Genomic DNA, 18,168 nt, shown 5'->3' on the forward strand with positions numbered 1-18,168 from the left:
AAATGTAACAAATGCTTAGAACGGATGACAACGACCAGGACATTTCAATTTAGAACTCTTCGTATCATATCAGCATTGCCATGTCGACGTTTAACTATTAATTTTTTTTTGTGTCTTCTCGGCGGAACATGAATTGGCAACGGAAAGAAAAGAAAAATAGCGAAATTACGAAACTATGAACACGTACGAGTGTCGTTAGAAGCACATCGTCCAGTGGCGTGCGTTGTTAACTCAATTCCGGCTGGGAAACTAATGGGCTGCCGTGGTTTCGCGCAAATCCCTATTTGTTTTTCAAGCCTGTTTAGGCGAATGAGTGAAATATGTTTCACGCAAGCACGCTGATACTGCCCAACCAATAAGGATTTCGAATGAGACTGTCATGCATGGTGCCTACGTCCGTTGCTCTATGACGTAAAGAGAATGGTCATGCAGCGATATTTTTGTGCGCAGTGCCACCAGGAACTTCATTCCGCGTTCCACAAACTGTTTCACAAAAGCATGAATTACGCGATATCTGTCAAAGTAACCGCGGTAAAGCTGGACTGTCGTGCCTGGCAGGTGGCGAATTTGATTTGTTGCCACCTTATCTATTGTTATGATGCATATCAATGTACTGTTTTCAAGGCGCTTGTAAAGACGTGCTATGGTTTTGTCGCTGCGCCTAACATTTACAACTTCTGGTTCTTTGCATAGCGCGCGAAACCATTATGCGGTTTGTGCAACTAGAAAACTGCGCAAGTGAAACGCTCCATTGAATAAAATCGGATCCACCTTGATCCGGGCTATGTAGACTACATCGTCGTAGATGTCGGTCATCTAGGGGTGGTACGCATGAGCTTTGGAGATGCATTGTCAGTTCCCTATGACCGGCTCGGTCTGGCGTAGGGCGAGGGTGTAAGGAGTTCATTCCGTGGCCATATTTTTGTCTTGCATTGCCAGCATTGGTTGCCTCTGTTGTTTTGTTAACCTGACATTCTGTGTTGTGCATTCTTTATCAATTGTGACGTCTTCATCCAATGCACACTGCGGCCTTAAAGTTTCAAAAAAGAAAACCGTGCCCTCGTGTTTTCTCCTGACAAACCAACCAGTCCACAAGGAGGATGGCAGGAGGGCATGTTGTAAGAAAGGTTTGTGTATATGGTTCTTTAAACCTTGCCTGACGTTCCGGTTTGTAATAATGAAGTGTAACCTGATTGCCTTATAAAAAGCAATTTGTGACGAGTCCGAGTTTGCCGTTGTTCGGAAGCGCGCAGTATCAAGAGTGAAAATCTATTTCTGAAGTGCATCCTACGTCGACACACAAGGTGTGTTCGCTGATCTCTCGCGCCGTTGTTGAACCGTTTTTACCTTCTCAGTCAGTAAAATTGAGCTGTCGTCGAGTGAATTGAGCCAGCAAGTGAAGGCGCAGCAGGATGCGTTGGCCCGACTCTTGTCATTTGACCGACTGAGTCTCGACGTACATTTGTCCTGTCTTAGGCGCAGCGAAGCCTAAGTAATCACAGTGTTCTGATAATGTGCTGAAGGCTGCGGTGTCTTAACGGCGCGTACGCTGTGCAAAAAGGCTCGTGTACTGATATTTTGTTTCACACTTCGTCAAATATAAGCGCCGGGTTTTGGAATGGCGTCCCATCGCCGAGCTGCTGACTCAACGACCACTTGAACCAGTCGGCCGAAAATTGGACGTAAGTGAAGTTTTTCCCTCCCATAATGCATTCGGGAATATTCAAAATTCCGCAAGTGAGCTTTTCCGCATAACGTTGCGTAAGACAAGATGGCTGAGCATGCATTTCCAGTCGAAACAAATCAAGGAAGACTATTTTGTTTTGTGCGATTCTTCTAAAACACGTTTTGTGCATTTTATCTACACCCTTAGCGGCTTTCATTTACCCCGCGCAGTATTAATAGCACTAGCTCTTGCTCATTACGTTTATCGATTACTTGGGGTCGGCTCTCGCCTCCCTTCGGCGCGAAATTTTCTAAGCCCGAGAAATTCAAGATGGTGGCCCCATAGTAAATCGATATAGTAACCCAGTTGGCTACTGATTGGTGATGTCATTATTATATCGAATTGGTGATCGATTGGTGTCGTCAATGACATATCCAATTGGCGATTGATTGGTGACAAAACTTGTAAATTCTAGATGTCTGCCAATAATGGTAATGAATTGACGTCCTTAATTAATCCAAGATTGCGGCCGACTTAGGTGGCCACGAGTCTATCACGTCATAATCCAAAATGGCGGCCAAATTCGGGTGCCAGTGATGACGTCATGGTCTAGTATGGCGGATAGAAGAACCACGTTATTATGACGTCAAGGGACCAAATGGCGGCATAGTTTCGTTTTCCCAAATGCAAGATGGCGCCTATAGGTGTGACGTCATAGCCAAATAGGCGGCCACTAAAATTCGTGGTGCCCCTACACCTCCTCCGTACACAGTTAAGGAGATGTTAAGCAGTGATGTGTGTGATGGTTGGTTGCAATACGTACAAGTGAAATGTTTGTCAGTGTGTTTATCGTATGGAAAAAAACGTACAAATTCGTATTACCATTGGTGTACCTCACTTTAATCTGATTCATATTGATTCTAGTAAACCAAACAGCTAACGCTCGTTACTTCGTCTACCGGACGGTGGCGGAATCTCTTTTTCTTTTACAGAGAAGTCGGTCATCTTGTCTTTGGCAACATAGTTATGTGAGAAAGCGGACTTGCGGAATTTTGAATATCCCCTTTGTACCTTTAGGATGTGGAAAGAGAGAATAGTTTGCGCTGGTTCTCTCCATGGTGGCGCCACTATTGTGATGCTCAAAGTTTATATGTTAGTGAACAAAAGTTTCGGATGTACTAAAAACGGTTGATTTCGAAGACCATAAATACGAGGCGCTGCTCATTATGAGTGTCCAGATGTCGCGTGGGAACAACAGTTTGTCCAAAACTAAGACTAACAGTGTTTACTTAGCATTAGCGTTTCTTCGCCAGGTGGCGTTTTGTTATTACGGCAAAAATATTGGCTTTCTTTTTACTCATCATAATTATGGGGCAGATTAAATTTATGGATAGACATTGATTACGGGATAGACGCGGTATTTTCTGCTTCACGAAAGCTTGCTGGCATGTGTTCACGCACTGGAGGAAGAAAAGCTCAAGAATGCACTGCTGGACACCAAACGCCCCATGTGGACTTCAAAAAAGAGTTCCCGCTCAAGTGCGGCAAGGTATACTTTGGGCAAACCGGGCAATGTCTCAATGAGTGCCTGCGTAAACACAAGCGTATGTAAAAAAATGTCTACCATCTTCGAAATCACTGCAATGCCTGCTCGGTGACGAACCGTGTCACCTGCGAAGCTTGCCTATCGGATTGTTAGCAGACTTTTATATCCAGAAACAAGGAGGTGATTGTATAAGTGATATGTCAGTGGTGCTTCGCCGGAGTGAAATGGCATTTCTTGATAGGCATCGGTAAACACATGAATGTCTGTGGTCCGCGCCATGGAGCAAGAGTAAAGAAGCTGGTATATAAACGCTCTTGGTAAAATAAAGCTTGTTGATAGTAAAGCACTCGTCCCGTTCCCTCGCAATGTCCTTGTTTGTATGTTCGCGCTCCTTCGTTTTTGCTGAATAAAGATATATTCCCTGTTTTTCATTGCTATGTTCAGCCGCGTTAGGCAGAGCCGATGAGTGGGAGCGAATTATTTCTTTCGCCTATTTGACTGCAAATTTTGGCGTCTCTCTTTCACTGGAAATTATCTGTTAGCATGCAAGGCAGATGTGTCGGATGGTGAAGCATGGTACGGTAAGTGGAGTTTAAAAACTGTCGAAACTGCACACGGGCGTTGTGGAGACATGTAGTAGGACGCTCCGAATTAATTTCAGTCAACTGGGGTTTTATAACGTGTTGTGACATCGCAATAGTTAAAGTGGAATGCGTTTAGCATGACCTCGAATGCCGCTTAGGTCACGATGAGGACACAGTCTAGACATAGTACCACTCTCGTGACCGGCAAGTGAGGCTTATTGACCCCAGCAACATTATAACGTAGTCGACGAGCCAACAGCATCCCCCTCCATCTGTCTGAGCACTGCTGCACTGCGCTTTTGGTCCTTTGCAAGTAAATTTGAAAGCTTAGCGGCCTATAAAGCGACTTCATCTACCTCACTTGTACTTTAATTGTCAGAACTAACCATGTAGCGAACACTGACAGTAAACGTGTAATTACCTCTTAAATTACTTTTGCGCTGCCATCCTTCCAGTGTATGGCGAAAGCTGTATGCCACGTCTTAGCACCACTCGATACATTGCACAGGATCCGTGCCACGACGAGCCAATCGGTGAACAGAAAATCACCCCACACATTTCGAAAACGCGACGTGGAGGCAAAGGATGCACTTCCGCAAAATGTGTCCGCGGCGACATCACTCATATTACGTACGGATCGTCTATGGTTTTAAAATGGCACAGAAAAACCTGGGAGAACCAAATCCGCCTTTGTTTACCCACCAAGACTGGTCTTCAACATCTTTCGTTCCGTTTTCCCTAATGTAACTACTTTTATTTCGTATCTCCTTATATATTTTTGACCCACTCAACAGAAATCTCGCTGGAAAGAACTTTGAAATGACGGTTTAATTATAGTGCTGTTGTTATAATTCTTATCTCGGGCGGTCCTATCGGTGCTACCTGCCGAGCAACCCACTCAGCTGGCTACTCTAGGGTGCTTCGATGACAACGTCCCTTTTCACATGATTTAAGTTCTTAAGCTCTTCACACAACGTATGGGTCTGTGCTATCCTTCTGACACCGAAAAGGCGTGTCCCTATCCGACAATGGGTATCGCCACGCTTGCTAAGAGACACTAAGAGACACTAGAGACTTCAGCTGTCGGGGTATGCTAACGACATTCTCTTAGCAAGGCCGACTTTTCCTGTGCAAAAGCTAAGTTCTAGTCATCCTTCTTAATATAACCACAAACCGCGCCCGCGATCGCCAACTTAGGAAGTCCCGTGGACAAGTAAAAAAAGGTTCAGTAATGAGGAGGTGTTTTTTTACCACTAAAATCAAATATCTTGAAAAGAAAATAGGATGACAGGGTTTATCATGCTAGTTAATCAAATTTGTGATGATTAGTGGCAGTGGTCCTCGATGCGCTAGCGCGACATCCTTGAGGATAAAGAAGAATGCTGCACCTGCTAATCACGCAGTCTCGCGCCTCGCGCAGTTTCGAATCCCAGGCCTTCTCCTTTGCGGACAGCGGCTTTCTACAGCTCGTTATACTTCTCCTCTTGCTTCTCTTTCTGCCCTTGTATCCAGATGCCCTGACTACACGGGAGCCTTGAGACCACGGTGGAGACCACACACTTTGAAGTCGCCAAGGGTGGGCCGACTCTGCACTGCCTTTCTCGCGTACGAAGACAGCCGATGGCCGAGACGTGCCTCACGGTACGGGCAACTTCGCAAGAAGGCACTGAGGACCCAACTGCTTCTAGACCAGACATAAGTAAGTCGTAGAGCTTGTAATTTGTTCAGGATAATGAGCGGACTGATATTTGCTGTCAGTACGCAAGGAGCCGCGTCAGGAGTTCCACTCTTTAAGCTACACCATTTGCACGGCGCTAAATACTGGAACTAGCGGCGTGCAGGTGAAGCTGTGTGGGCCCCAACTGTCCGCAAGAATTTTCAAGGCCTTGAATGGTGTACATATTCTTTAAGATTTCGGCACAGTTTCCCGCTCATTTCAGTCACACTGACGGATAAATTTTAAGCTCGAAACGTTTTTGGCTCATTTTCCCAGAAACAATGGTGAACACAGAAGCGAATCGTAGGGAGAACTTGAAGCAAACTTTCTGAAGCTTCCGCCCAAACGGTTATCAGCTTGGCGATCCTTAATCAAACCGGCACACCGGAAGCGGAGGCGGGCCGGGATCGAGCTTTCGAAGGCAATGATAAGGAGGTGATCGTGCTGGCAGCTGCGGTATAACACCACGTGCGCAGAAGCAATTCTATCTCTTCATCGCTGGCAAGTCGCTACGCCCCCCTACGTGGACGTATGAAATGCCAAGGTTGCCTACGCCAGCACCAAAGCTTGGGCCTAAACGACGAATAGACACAGGGCGTCAAAAACTAAAAAAAAAAATGTGAGGGTGGTGGAAAGAGGGCATTTCGGGGAACGGGTTCTTCCCCGAGCAGTGCGTCGAATGCTATGGATGTGTTTGGCTACAGGCCTGTGTCGTTGACTCTTGGGTGCGTGCGTGCGCCTCTGGTTTGTCCAGCGCTGAAAGAAGCGAGCGGCAAAAGTACTTCCCGTGGTTTGGTATGGCGTGGCATGACCTGGACGAGGCCAGCGTAGTTAGCACCACCGTGAACCCATCCTTGACACTGCTATCCTGTTGTCACAAGAGATTTTCTGTTATGTTTTTGGCTAAGACGTTGTAGTAGCGGAAATTCTTGTGCCGACAGAATTTTCTGTTGTTAGTAGAGAAAAGTACTAATGAACTACCGATTGACTTGAGGTTCTGAAGAATTTGGGAGGTCGCGCGGGGGGGGGGGGGGGGGGGTCGCAGCCCGGTAACTGCCTCTCTGTGCTGTAATGAACTACGGGTTACAGGAAAGTAGTTATAGCCTGGCCTCTTGGATCGCGACACAAGTATTGGTGTCGGCGCACGCTTTTTACTTGCGAAATCCAATCGGACGGAGATGACAACATCTGTATTTCGTTTTGTGGCATTTTCTGGATTATAAAGGCTCCGTTCCCGGTGACAGTGGCCTCTGAGATTACAAAGAGCGTGATACGCTATCGATGCAGGCCACCTTTAATTTGCCGTTGGTGTCCGTTTAAGGCGCCGTGTTTAAGCGACTTATGCAATCATTGCCTGCATAATGTCACAGAAGCTTTTGTTAGCCTACTGCATGATAAAAAAAGATGTAATTCTAATCATGCTTTCACTAGAAACTTCTGACGCATAGTTTATTTATTCTTTTTAATGATTTCTTGGCCAGCGACCTGAGTTGAAATGACTTCAAACAAAGCAGGTACCTTATTATGTCACACTTCCGTCTTATGGCCTGCCACTGGTGCTATTTTCTTTTTGTAGCCTGACCGAGGCAATCGCTGTCAGCACTTAGCTAAGCAGGACTGCTAGCAGATGACAGGGCAAGGTCGAATTGATAAACAGCTCGAAATGGAGCGGTATGAGTACATTGTGTCGAGGTGGTTTGCATGTATTGGTTTTATAGGCGAGCTCGAAGAGATAATTATGGCGCAGTAACTTTCGTTTAGTTCTCTTTATTTTCCGACAACATAATCTTTCGGGCACTTAGCGACATGGTACATTAACGACTGTAATTTATGGATCGACGAAGGAACAATATGCGAACCCACTACAGAGGAGATGACGGCACGTGAGGTTCAGTGCTGGTCGCCATATCGGCTTTGCAGCTTCTTTTAAAGACGGAGCGAATGAAATCTGTGCGCAGAATCAATGGTATCAACTGCCACGCTTTGCGAAGACTCAGCGACAGCCGCAAGTCAAGGCTTTCCACACTGGCATTGATTGCTTTGTTCGCTCCTTTTCATTTGTGTATTTGTGACCGGGTTTGCGCCTTGCCCAGACCGTTATTTTTATGTTCAGTCAAAATAATGTTCGGTTGCGGATATTTGCCTTATTTTCCTTTCAGTTGTAAACTTTCCCTGAAAGCTAGTCTAGATTTCCTTTTCCCTTGCCCAATTTTTGTACCGGACATTCCCCGAAGGAAACAACAATAGGCATAAAAGCTGGCGCACTTTTCTTCTCTCTCAGCTGTCCTCGACCACTGGGAATTGTTTAACGAAATCGAAAACGAAGGCTCCGGTGACGTGGCGCCCTGGACTGTGCCGATTCCACTCTGGGAGTCCACGACCGCGTTGCTGCTGCTGCTGTTCATTGTTCCTGGCACTGCGGTAGCTTCAAGGTCCAAGGCAGTTCACCGACCAGAAACAGCGGCTGCCGGACGTCCGCCCTGCCACCTGCCCATACACGTCCAGGAGCGTCCTCAACAGCGTGATCGTGAGCGTGTCCAGCCGCAACATCAACACCCAATGACGGACGCGCGGCCCTGTTATCACGAACACTTTACAACCAAGAATACTGCCACTACGACGGCAGCGAACGGTGCTGCAATCACAGCGACGAGCGCTGCTACAACAACCGCAATGACGAAAACTGCTACAACTAATATCACAGCCACAAAGATGACAAGCTCCGCCACAAACAGCACACTGATCAACCACCACTGCCAACGCATACGCCTCCTGAGCCTTCGTAGACTGACAGCGCCATGCGAGGATTCGAGCAGGCAGAGTGGAACCGGCAAGCGGCTAAGAATGGTCGACGGCCGTCTCAGCAGCTGGTGATTCCATCATAGATAGTTCCAACATGTGCTGTACTTCTCATGGCTCTCGCACACTATTTTTAGGTTGACATGGACAATGGAAACCACCCAGCGCCATCTGTCTGGCGCGGGACAATGTTAGAACTTCTTCAACATCCGCGACAGCATAAGTTGTCTCCGTCACTAACATCATTGCAAGAACGCGCGCAGTAGTGCTTTGTCACGCGCCATTAAAAATTCATTTACGCATACCGTCGAGGCCGTCTCGGCTTCAGTCTCTCAGACGTTCACTCAGCAGTAGGTGGACCATGAGGTCCACCACAACCCCAACCACTACTTCCTCGACTATCGCTATCATGACGGCAAAGGCCAGTACCGCTTCGTCTCCGGCCATCCACTGCAGCTACAACCGCAATCACTTAAACCACCGCGGCAAACACTTACACGAATACCGGAAACACCACTGCCGTGGCTCAGTCAAGCGCTGCGTCCACTCTCACATGTGCTATTGTGACCTCTACACGCACAGAAGCAGTTTTCACAGCGAACGCTGCGACCACTGCCGCCATTACTACCAGAACGGCAAAACTGCTACCACCACAATAGTCTAACTACTAATGGTAGTAACACAACCACTATATATAGTTACTACTTCTTGAATACTCCCACAACCACCGCTACAACGACGACCTCATTCGGTACTATTAATATATACAATGTGCTCATACAATGCGCGGTCAACTGATTTTTGCTCGTTCAGAAAACGCTGGCTCGTGAAAAATGAAGTTTTTCCAGAAAAAGGAAATAAGTCGTTGACTATTCAGATGACATTCGTAATTGTATTTTCGTCCATCAAAAAATTCATCTGAACAACTGCCATCGTGTCTGTACATGTGCCATCGTATTTGAGGCAACAACTCTGTCCACCGCCATTCTTGGCCAATTCCCCTGTGTGGGCATATGCCATGATAGGAGGTTAACAACAGAACCAGGGTTCATGAATGAATTTTCCCAGCCCTCCAGAGATTGTCTCATTATTAACAAACTAGATTTTACGAAACTGAGCGTCCGGTGAGATTTTGCGGACATTTTATAGGTAGGTATGAATTAGCAGGAAACACAAAAGTGGAAGATAAAGTGAAAGGGAGTTGCGCGAGGACGTCTGTGCATGAAGATAATAAATACAAAACACACTCCAAGTTGCAAGAAACCAGTTTTGTAATGGAGGGACATTCGGACAACGACACAATTAGCGTGCACTATACTGAAAATCCTCATGATAGCCTTGTATACAGTTAAGGCCCCACGAGCACAAAACAATAAACTGAAAGGATGATCCCTCTATCAAGTTACGAAACAGCATTATAGTCTCGTCAGTGTCGCTGTCAGCTCATATTCAGGCAAGTTAACGCTCGTTGTTCGACTTGAAGCCTAAATGAATTTCTTAGTGCGCCGTGTTGTAGACCAATCACTAATAAATAATTTCCTAATTAGAATATTCGCAGGACCACAAGAAAGACTCGCTCCAAGTCCTGCGCAGTCTTTATCTGCGTATCTTCTCCCCTCTCTCTCTCCCCTCCCTGCATCTGCCCTTATTGCGTCACAGGGGCATGAGGCTCCACTCAAAGAGAGACTGTTACCACGCTACCCCTTTCTTCCTAGCCTCCGCCTCCTTCACCTACGTGTACATGTGGAAGTACGTGTGTTCCATACCCAGCAATTCTCAACAAATGCACTTTTGAGCAGGAAAGAGTTTATGAGCACAATTTTTTTCATATATTTCCTGTAATATTCATATATTTGTATAGTGGTATATTGTACTCATATATATTGTAGTATTTCATATATTTCACTGTAATAATCTTCATACCCACAGATCTTCCGTGAGCAGGCTTGAATTTGTTTTACTATTAACGTATTTACTATCGACAAAAGCGTTCCTAATGGTTTTCTATGACAGTCTTAACTACACAATGCGAGTGATGGCTACACTATAAAAGATTTTGCTGCTTATCGGAAAAATGGACCATTACTTACAACATTTCTATGCCTGCACCTTACAGTTTTTCAATATTCAAAAATTTTGTCCAAGATTGTTGGGCATGGTTACGACGCTGCACTATGCAGCACGATGCCCGACTTTCGAACAGGTGGTTAACGTACGGCAAGTGACTTAATGTGTGAATATTTCTTTTCGTATGCGCAGTCAGCCTTTTAGGCCGCTTAATTACCTTGTTTTGAAGAACGACAACCGGCAAAAAACGACTCACAGGGAGGTCATGGGATTGGATCCAACCGGCGGGATGTGGTTGTTTTTTCTTCTACTTTTTATTAAATTATTTTGCAGGCATCACCACAAACCTCCCATTGATTAACATTACAAAATAATAAAAGTGACGAAAACATTCTTCTAGGCTTTCTATCAATTAGTTTACTCTTGGCTTCCTTCATAAATGAGATGAGCGTATACTCTACTCCGGCAGCCGCTAATCACCCACCCGGTTTACTCAGATGGGTACGAGCTTTTCACGGGCCCGATGCGTAGCTTTTCTGAGTTTCTGGCTTGGAAAGAGGGCTCGCGCTTTCAAATATCGCATTTGTGTGCTTCAAGTGGCATAAAAGAGCTACAGCTGGTCTTTACCGAGGAATGCCGATTTTGACTGTTCGACGATTAAACGATTCACCGAGGCGTCGAAACAAGGCTTTGCTCAGACGTCATTTTCCGATGCATTTCATCCCAGAGAAAGACGACCACCAGGCGGGAGAAAGCTTGCAACCATATTTAAACTTACGGGTACTTGGTGGCGCTGGGGATCGAACCCATCACCTCCCGTGGACGATACTGATGCTCGCGACTTCATGGTGTTTCGTCTGTCCTTCTGGCGTCTTTCGACGCCTTCAAAACGCGTTGCTTTTAACTAACTAGCCCAAACCAAAGTGTTATTTGCGCTAAAGGGATGTCATATTATATTTGTATTGTGACAAACCAACTGAAAATTGGATAGGACACATAACCTCCACGTTAAGAATTTTATGCGATGGCTTAATGAGTTGATGCCCATATATGCGGAATTGGTCATTCTCAAATTTACAGTCATTTGTCCCTGGGAGTCCTCATACCACTGCTTGCGCATTGCCGTAGCGGTTAAGCCATGCGCCACTGCCCTACGATGGCAGCTGCTGTCACCGGTGTGTCTCTCGCGATATACCATTAATTTAACTGCCAGCCGCTTGCCAGTGTGGTTAGTTCGCGCACAATTCGGTGGGTAGGCTTGAAAGACTCCACAAGGTCATGTGACCTAGCTTGCCCACATAGGTTTCTTCTTGTGGGGTGGCTGCCTGTGCCACCCTTTTTTCGCGCACAACGCCGACAACGCTGATGCTGGATTTTCTGGGTAATGGGGACTTGAACGCTACCGCGTTAATATATATTATCTCATCGTGTCAACGGACACGTTATAAATTATAAAGCGATGTTGCTCCGCGCTCATTGATCTGAAAAATGTCTCTGCTTCGCACCAAGAATTCAAGTACGGAATGAATTTGCGAATGTATGCGAACAAGACGGTCAACCTTTAGTATTTGGGGGTCGCAACTACAGGCTTTGTAAATTTAAGAGGCGTCAAGCGCAAACGACGCAAAGAGAGAGAAGCGAAATGGCACCGACTCTATAGACACTTTTAAATAATGAAGAAATAACTTGGAGATAATGCGACACCTCCAAGCACTCGGCAACTTCACGGTGAGAAAACTTGAGCCTGATCACATTTTATGAACGCGTATATCAACCGACAGAATGAAGGCACAATACCACGTTTTCCAAATTCCTGGTGCACTGTCACCATTTTCGTTGTTCACAAATGACTTTGGTGACATCTTTGTAACCTTCCTCTTGCCGTGGCTGCGATGGGCGAGGAGCGGCATTGATTAGAATCGAATTGATTACGAAAAGGAAAAAAGGAATTGTAACGTTGTACGAACCTTGCCTGGTGACGTAAACATTAAGTTTATTGGAAAAGAGGCTTATTGTTACCGAAGAGGTTTGCCGAAAACCAATGAGATTGTCGCCAAACCACTGATCACAAGCTTTCGATATTCTGACAGGAGAAAACAATGAAATAAGAAATTGCCAGGTGTTAACACAGTGCAGAGTAAACCGCCAAACTCCGAAAAAGCTTCCGCTTTTTCTGCCGCTGCTGTCCGTGAAACTTTTGCCCGAGATAAGTCCAAATGAAGGCCACTTGATTTGAAATTCGCAGCGAATGGACATAGCCTCTGGTCTGAAGCTATGCTCTCATTGCTCCTCTGGCAATTCCAGTAATTATATCCAGTCCTCTTTCCTTGTGCGCAGTTTGCCCCGTGAAAAAAATAACGTTCACTTTGTGCATAATTTATCTACAGTTTTGACTAACACGTGTTAAAAAGGTCACGCCGAACGAGCGTGACTTGAAGTTGCAGACGTGGTTGATCGCGCTAATTGTCGATTCCTGAGAGCTATAGGCATACAACACAGGGCGTCTTTTAGTCAAGGACGGAGTGTCCCGTCTTTTCTTAGTCCTTGTCTAAAAGTTGCGCTGTGTTTTATTCCTAGCTGTCGAGGCTTGAAGGAAGGCGCGGCATTTAGGTTGCACTGTCTGGTTTATTCTCCGCAAATTTTCCTGCATACAGTTTGCCCGAAAAAATATGTGGATTTATCTTTACCCACAAACCTTTTCACATCTGTTCTGTCCGCCAAATAGCAATAAGCAATATATGTTAAACAGGTCACATTAATCTTTTCGCATACTTTTCTCATAAGAAAACGAGAAAAAATATTAGGACACACACCTAAGCACGAAAAGTATGGTGGGGCAGCCTAAGAAGAATGTAAACAATTAAGCCACTGCCTGTGCCACTACGTATAACAGGCTACACCTAAGCACAGGTAGACCAGCCTCAATATACACGGAAGACATATACTGATTATTCTGCGGAAAGATGGCCTCTTTTTCACGTATGGTATCGGGCGGCCGAGCTGTCCAGCTCCGAACCTAAGATCTAGCTATGGCTAATGTGCAGGGTGTGCAGGGTGTGCAGGCCTAGGGCGGTAGCCGAAGCAATCGGATTCCGGGACTAATGAACCGACCTTTAATAAAATCATAAACAAGAGTTAAATAAATCAATTGGAAGGCTTTTGTTGTTGCTAAGCCCACGAGAAAATATATCCTCACTGCGCTGTTCTGCTTTACAGGAAAGAGCAGAAACATCGTCTTATCGCGCACAGAGCTTAGTAATACAGAGACAAAAATAAACTACAGAACTTAGCGAATATATCTTATATTTGTTTTTGTTAGTTCTGGTATTCAAAGTGGCGCACACATGGTTCTAGACAAGGAGGAAGAAGACTACACACGCCACTGTCGCTGTCGAGTGCGGAACGCTGTGCCTGCTTTCCAAGCAAGTACTGTGCTAGGAACACAGATCTTATACTTGGTACCGTGAGAGGCTCTACTACGTACTTGCATCTTCTTCAGCGACCTCGGACCGTGATAACCCTTGAAACTCTTGTCCAAGGAAAACTGTATGCTTACAACAGCAGCGCTCATGGAGGACACCGATTTCGGAACGAGCCTGCACACGACACGGCGTGCTTCCAGCTCCAGAAGGCAGTCACTGAGGAGGCATTCGTTGAGGGCGCATTCATCGAGGAGGCGATCTCTGAGGAGGCAATCAGTGACCCAAATGTCCGGTGCTACGGTAATGGATAGTTCGGAAGAAGAAGACACCTTAGCCTCGCGGTCTACTCGACACAGGAGAGGTGAGTCTTGTTATGATGTAACGTACTTTCGTTTGGTCCGGATAATAGGACGGCAGATCGCTATCCCTAACTTAATAACTAGATTTATTATATTCAATGCACATGGTAACTGGTGCTAAAAACAAGGACAGAAGAAAGAAAGACGAACACCACGAACGCTAGTGGTGTTCGTCTTTCTTTCTTTTGTCCTTGTTTTTAGCGCTAGTTACCATGTGCATTGAATCTAAAGATCACCAACTAGACCAGTTGTCTGCTTTAAATGAATTTATTAGACTGCGCTTGTAAAGTTGTCGAGCATTATTTACTCCGGCAAAAATCCATAATAAACACCCCAGCCTTTGCACTAGTATTTACATTTGCATACTTCTAAAGCTGTGGCATAACATTTGTAAAAAACTGCACATCCTACAATGTTTGCTTCTAGGCCATGAATTTCGCCTTGTTATGCGCCTCGATTGTTCCAAATATTTCGAAGGTTTAAAGAAGTGCCACACTATTGCCTTAGAAGCTCACTTCGGTGGCCTAGAAGAGCGTCACTGCAAAGCTTGCAAAGAAAGCCGGTGAACTGTAGTGTTTTGAAAATGCATCATGGGCAATTCCCGAAGCAAGATCGTAGAACTGTTGATATAACAAGCTCCACTTTCTAACTTGGAGAAATCAATGTTATTGACAACAATCATCTTTTGAAAGCGCATACGCTAATTCAGACCTGCTTATCTATTTCCACTAGCAGTCGTGTTGGCTGAATGTCTCGCGTTTACTGTGTCGATGCTTCAGCCCCGAACCTTTCTATATGCGACGTCTCTTCAATGCTGGGCGTGTTCCATGTTTCTGTGCTGGTATTTGCAACTCTTTATGTGTTGCTGTTACCCCTGTGTAAAGATTTGAGCAAGTATTCATACATTTGTTTTATGATTTAAAACTTTGCTCAAGCGATAGCTGCATTCAAAGGTTATATTATTAGAATTCGGTTTATTCCTATAAAACAAAACATGAAAACCACTGCAACTGAAATAGGCCAGAAGATTGCTGCAATTACACTGCGTGCATTAGGTATTTTTATTGCTGGTAATTGCCACTAATTCTCGACAAAATTCATGCACTGTGATGGAAAGTAAAGAACTCCGCGTTGGCACAGCTCTTCTAGTGGCAAAAATACTAGGCGGCAAGCAGTCTCAAAACTAATTGAGAAGGAAGTCTGAACAATCGTTGACCTAGGAGCACATCGACACTGGGAGAGTGCAAATTCCTGACAATTTACGCAAGGGTAAGCAGCAGTGTGCCAGGGTTGTTACGCTTTTTTTTGCAGTGCATGGCGGACGCCCGATGTACCGAGGAGACGACCCAGGCGCCCGCGCCATGGCACCGCCTACCGACGTGTGGCAAATCGCAATGACGGTCGGGCTGTTGCTGGTCTTGGTGTTTCTTGTCGTGGCGGGCGTGCTGTGGGCTACGAAGCAGGCTGCCGAACTTAAGCACCGCCAGATTGATGTCAGCCCTGTCACCGTCCTGTCCAGGAGCTTCATCACTTCTGAAGAGGAAGTGACTACGACGAAACCTACTACCAATACATCTCCCACAACCACTACTACATCCACCACCTCAACCACAACTACAACCACTACTACCACGACCACCACGACAACCACAACTACCACGACCACAACCACAACCACTACTACAACTACTACAACTACTACCACCACTACTAGTACCACCACCACCACAACCACCACTACAACCACTACTACCACAACTACAACCAGTACTACCACAACGACTACCACTACTACCACAACTACTACCACTACTACCACAACAACAACCACTACTACCACAACTACCACTACTACTACAACAACCACTACCACCACAACAACCACTACCACAACCACCACTACTACCACGACAACAACCACTACTACCACAACTACCACTACCACCACGACTACCACAACAACCACTACTACCACAACGACTACCACTACTACCACGACAACAACCACTACTACCACAACTACCACTACTACCACGACTACCACGACTACCACAACAACCACTACTACCACGACTACCACAACAACCACAACGACAACCAGCACTACGACTACTACTACTACACGCAGGCCACCCGAATCATACAGCGTAAGTCTTGAAATAACTGCCCTCTTTCGGGTTTCGGTAACTAGCATGTATAAACTAGTTCTTTTCATAGCTGTAGCCGTTTAAATCGCTTTGTTCGGAGTGAAAAAATAGGTAAAAAACGTGCAAGCCATCCCGCTTCAATTTTGACACAAATATCAATCACCACAACGGTGGCCAGGTTGTTTGAGCGTTCGGTTCGTATATGGGAGGTGCGGGGTTCGATCCCTTAGGCCGCCGGCAATCAATTGGCTTCCAACGGATAGATGCTTTCCCCTGGCTTGGTGCACGGCTTCTCTGTGGTGAAGTGCTTAGATTAGAAGATGTGTTTTTTACCCAACCTTGAGCCGACGAAAATTACCTATGACCTATGATTTTCGCCTCTGCAAGCAGTTTTAACTCAAGATCAAAAATATTAGTACTTTCTTACGCCGGTTAGCAAGCTTGAAATTTCACTCTACCACATACAACACGCGACACACTGAGAGATGGAAAATAGCGAGATGTCGGACAACATATGACTTAATATATTATAAAACAGGTTGCCTAGATTCTTATATACGTGGAACAACAAAAGCATTCAGCCCATTACCAATATTTTCAGGGAAATTCACAACTACTTTGATACGTAGAGAAAAAATATTAACAAGACCACCAAACAACATCGTTAAAGTCCTAGATATTACAGTGTGCTCGGTTTGACTTTGGTCTGGCTTCAAGGTCAAACGCTCAAAGCCAGGTGAATCTCTGAGTTGAACCTCTAGTAGTAGAGCATTCGCTAAAAAACCTGCATTCACTCCACTTGAGAAGCCGCTGTGCTGCTATGCTCGGTGTCGGCAGCTTTTTAAACACCTCCGGCGCTGCAAGAATATGTGCTTGCTTTGATCCTAAATTCGGTGATACTTTATCAGAACCATGAAGATTCATGTCAAATCGAACGCTTGTTTCAACAACAGCTGCTAAATTGTGCTCGAATTGGGGTGAAAGCCTGCGGCAGTGGCCATTGCTGTGGACAGGGAGAAGAACCAGTTCTGCGCGCCGATTGGTTAATGCCCCCGCCGCCTCGGGCTAGCGGCGGACGCAAAGCGAATATATCTAACCCATCTAGATCGGTAGCGTACAACCGGTGTTTTGCGTCGCGCGTTAACTGCAAGTTATCCACTCCTTGGAGGTCGGCCTTTAAGCGTCGATACTAGCTTGCAAGCAGCCACAGGAGAACCTTTTCTCTGTGGTTTATGGGTGTAAAGTCCCAAAGTGACATGCTATGAGGGAGGCTGTAGTGAAGGGCTCCGGAGGAACCCCAGGTGGTCGAAATTTGCGGAGTCATTCACTCAGGCGTCCCTCATAGCCTCAGTCTCCTGGGACATTAAATCTCATAAACCATAAATTATTTTATCTTACACACGCGGCATCAAATGTGTTGCTGGGCACACAAGTGGCCGAGAAAAGCTTTTTTCTCGTGTAACCTGGTCACACAACTTGAAAATGACAGGTAATCTGCCTGTTTCCTATCGTAAAGCGCAGGTTCCAGTTTTAGACTTTATATCACATGCAATGGCTCGCCAAATCTGCTTGTGCGCAAGTCACTTGCCTCTAAAACGCGCATTGAAGCTAAGTCAGAAAGCAGACCTGATAGCCACCCAGGTTACTGAATTTGCTGACTGCAGTGATTAGGGCAGGCGCCCTTGTTATGCGTGGCATCTCTAACACAGAATCAAGATGGAAATAATACGAACTTGAGTGCGTCACTTGTCCGTTCGAACTACTTACACTTTCCATTTTTTGAAACTGATAATATTAAAATTATTTCGCCGCCACTTAGACTCTGTCCAATCGCGTTTCATGTGAGCTGTGCACACTAAAA

The 18,168-nt window shown here is 45.6% G+C and overlaps 1 long non-coding RNA gene across 1 annotated transcript; it reads left to right on the forward strand.

The window, feature by feature from the left end:
* The first annotated feature begins 5,254 nt into the window (after nucleotides 1-5,254).
* Nucleotides 5,255-8,617, forward strand: LOC144123454 (uncharacterized). Its single transcript, XR_013313099.1, has 2 exons — nucleotides 5,255-5,495; nucleotides 7,795-8,617. It is a non-coding gene; the product is annotated as an uncharacterized LOC144123454 (long non-coding RNA).
* Nucleotides 8,618-18,168: the final 9,551 nt, after the last annotated feature.

This window comes from Amblyomma americanum, chromosome 3 (genome assembly GCF_052857255.1).
Source record: "Amblyomma americanum isolate KBUSLIRL-KWMA chromosome 3, ASM5285725v1, whole genome shotgun sequence".
NCBI classification, from domain to species: Eukaryota; Metazoa; Arthropoda; class Arachnida; order Ixodida; family Ixodidae; genus Amblyomma; species Amblyomma americanum.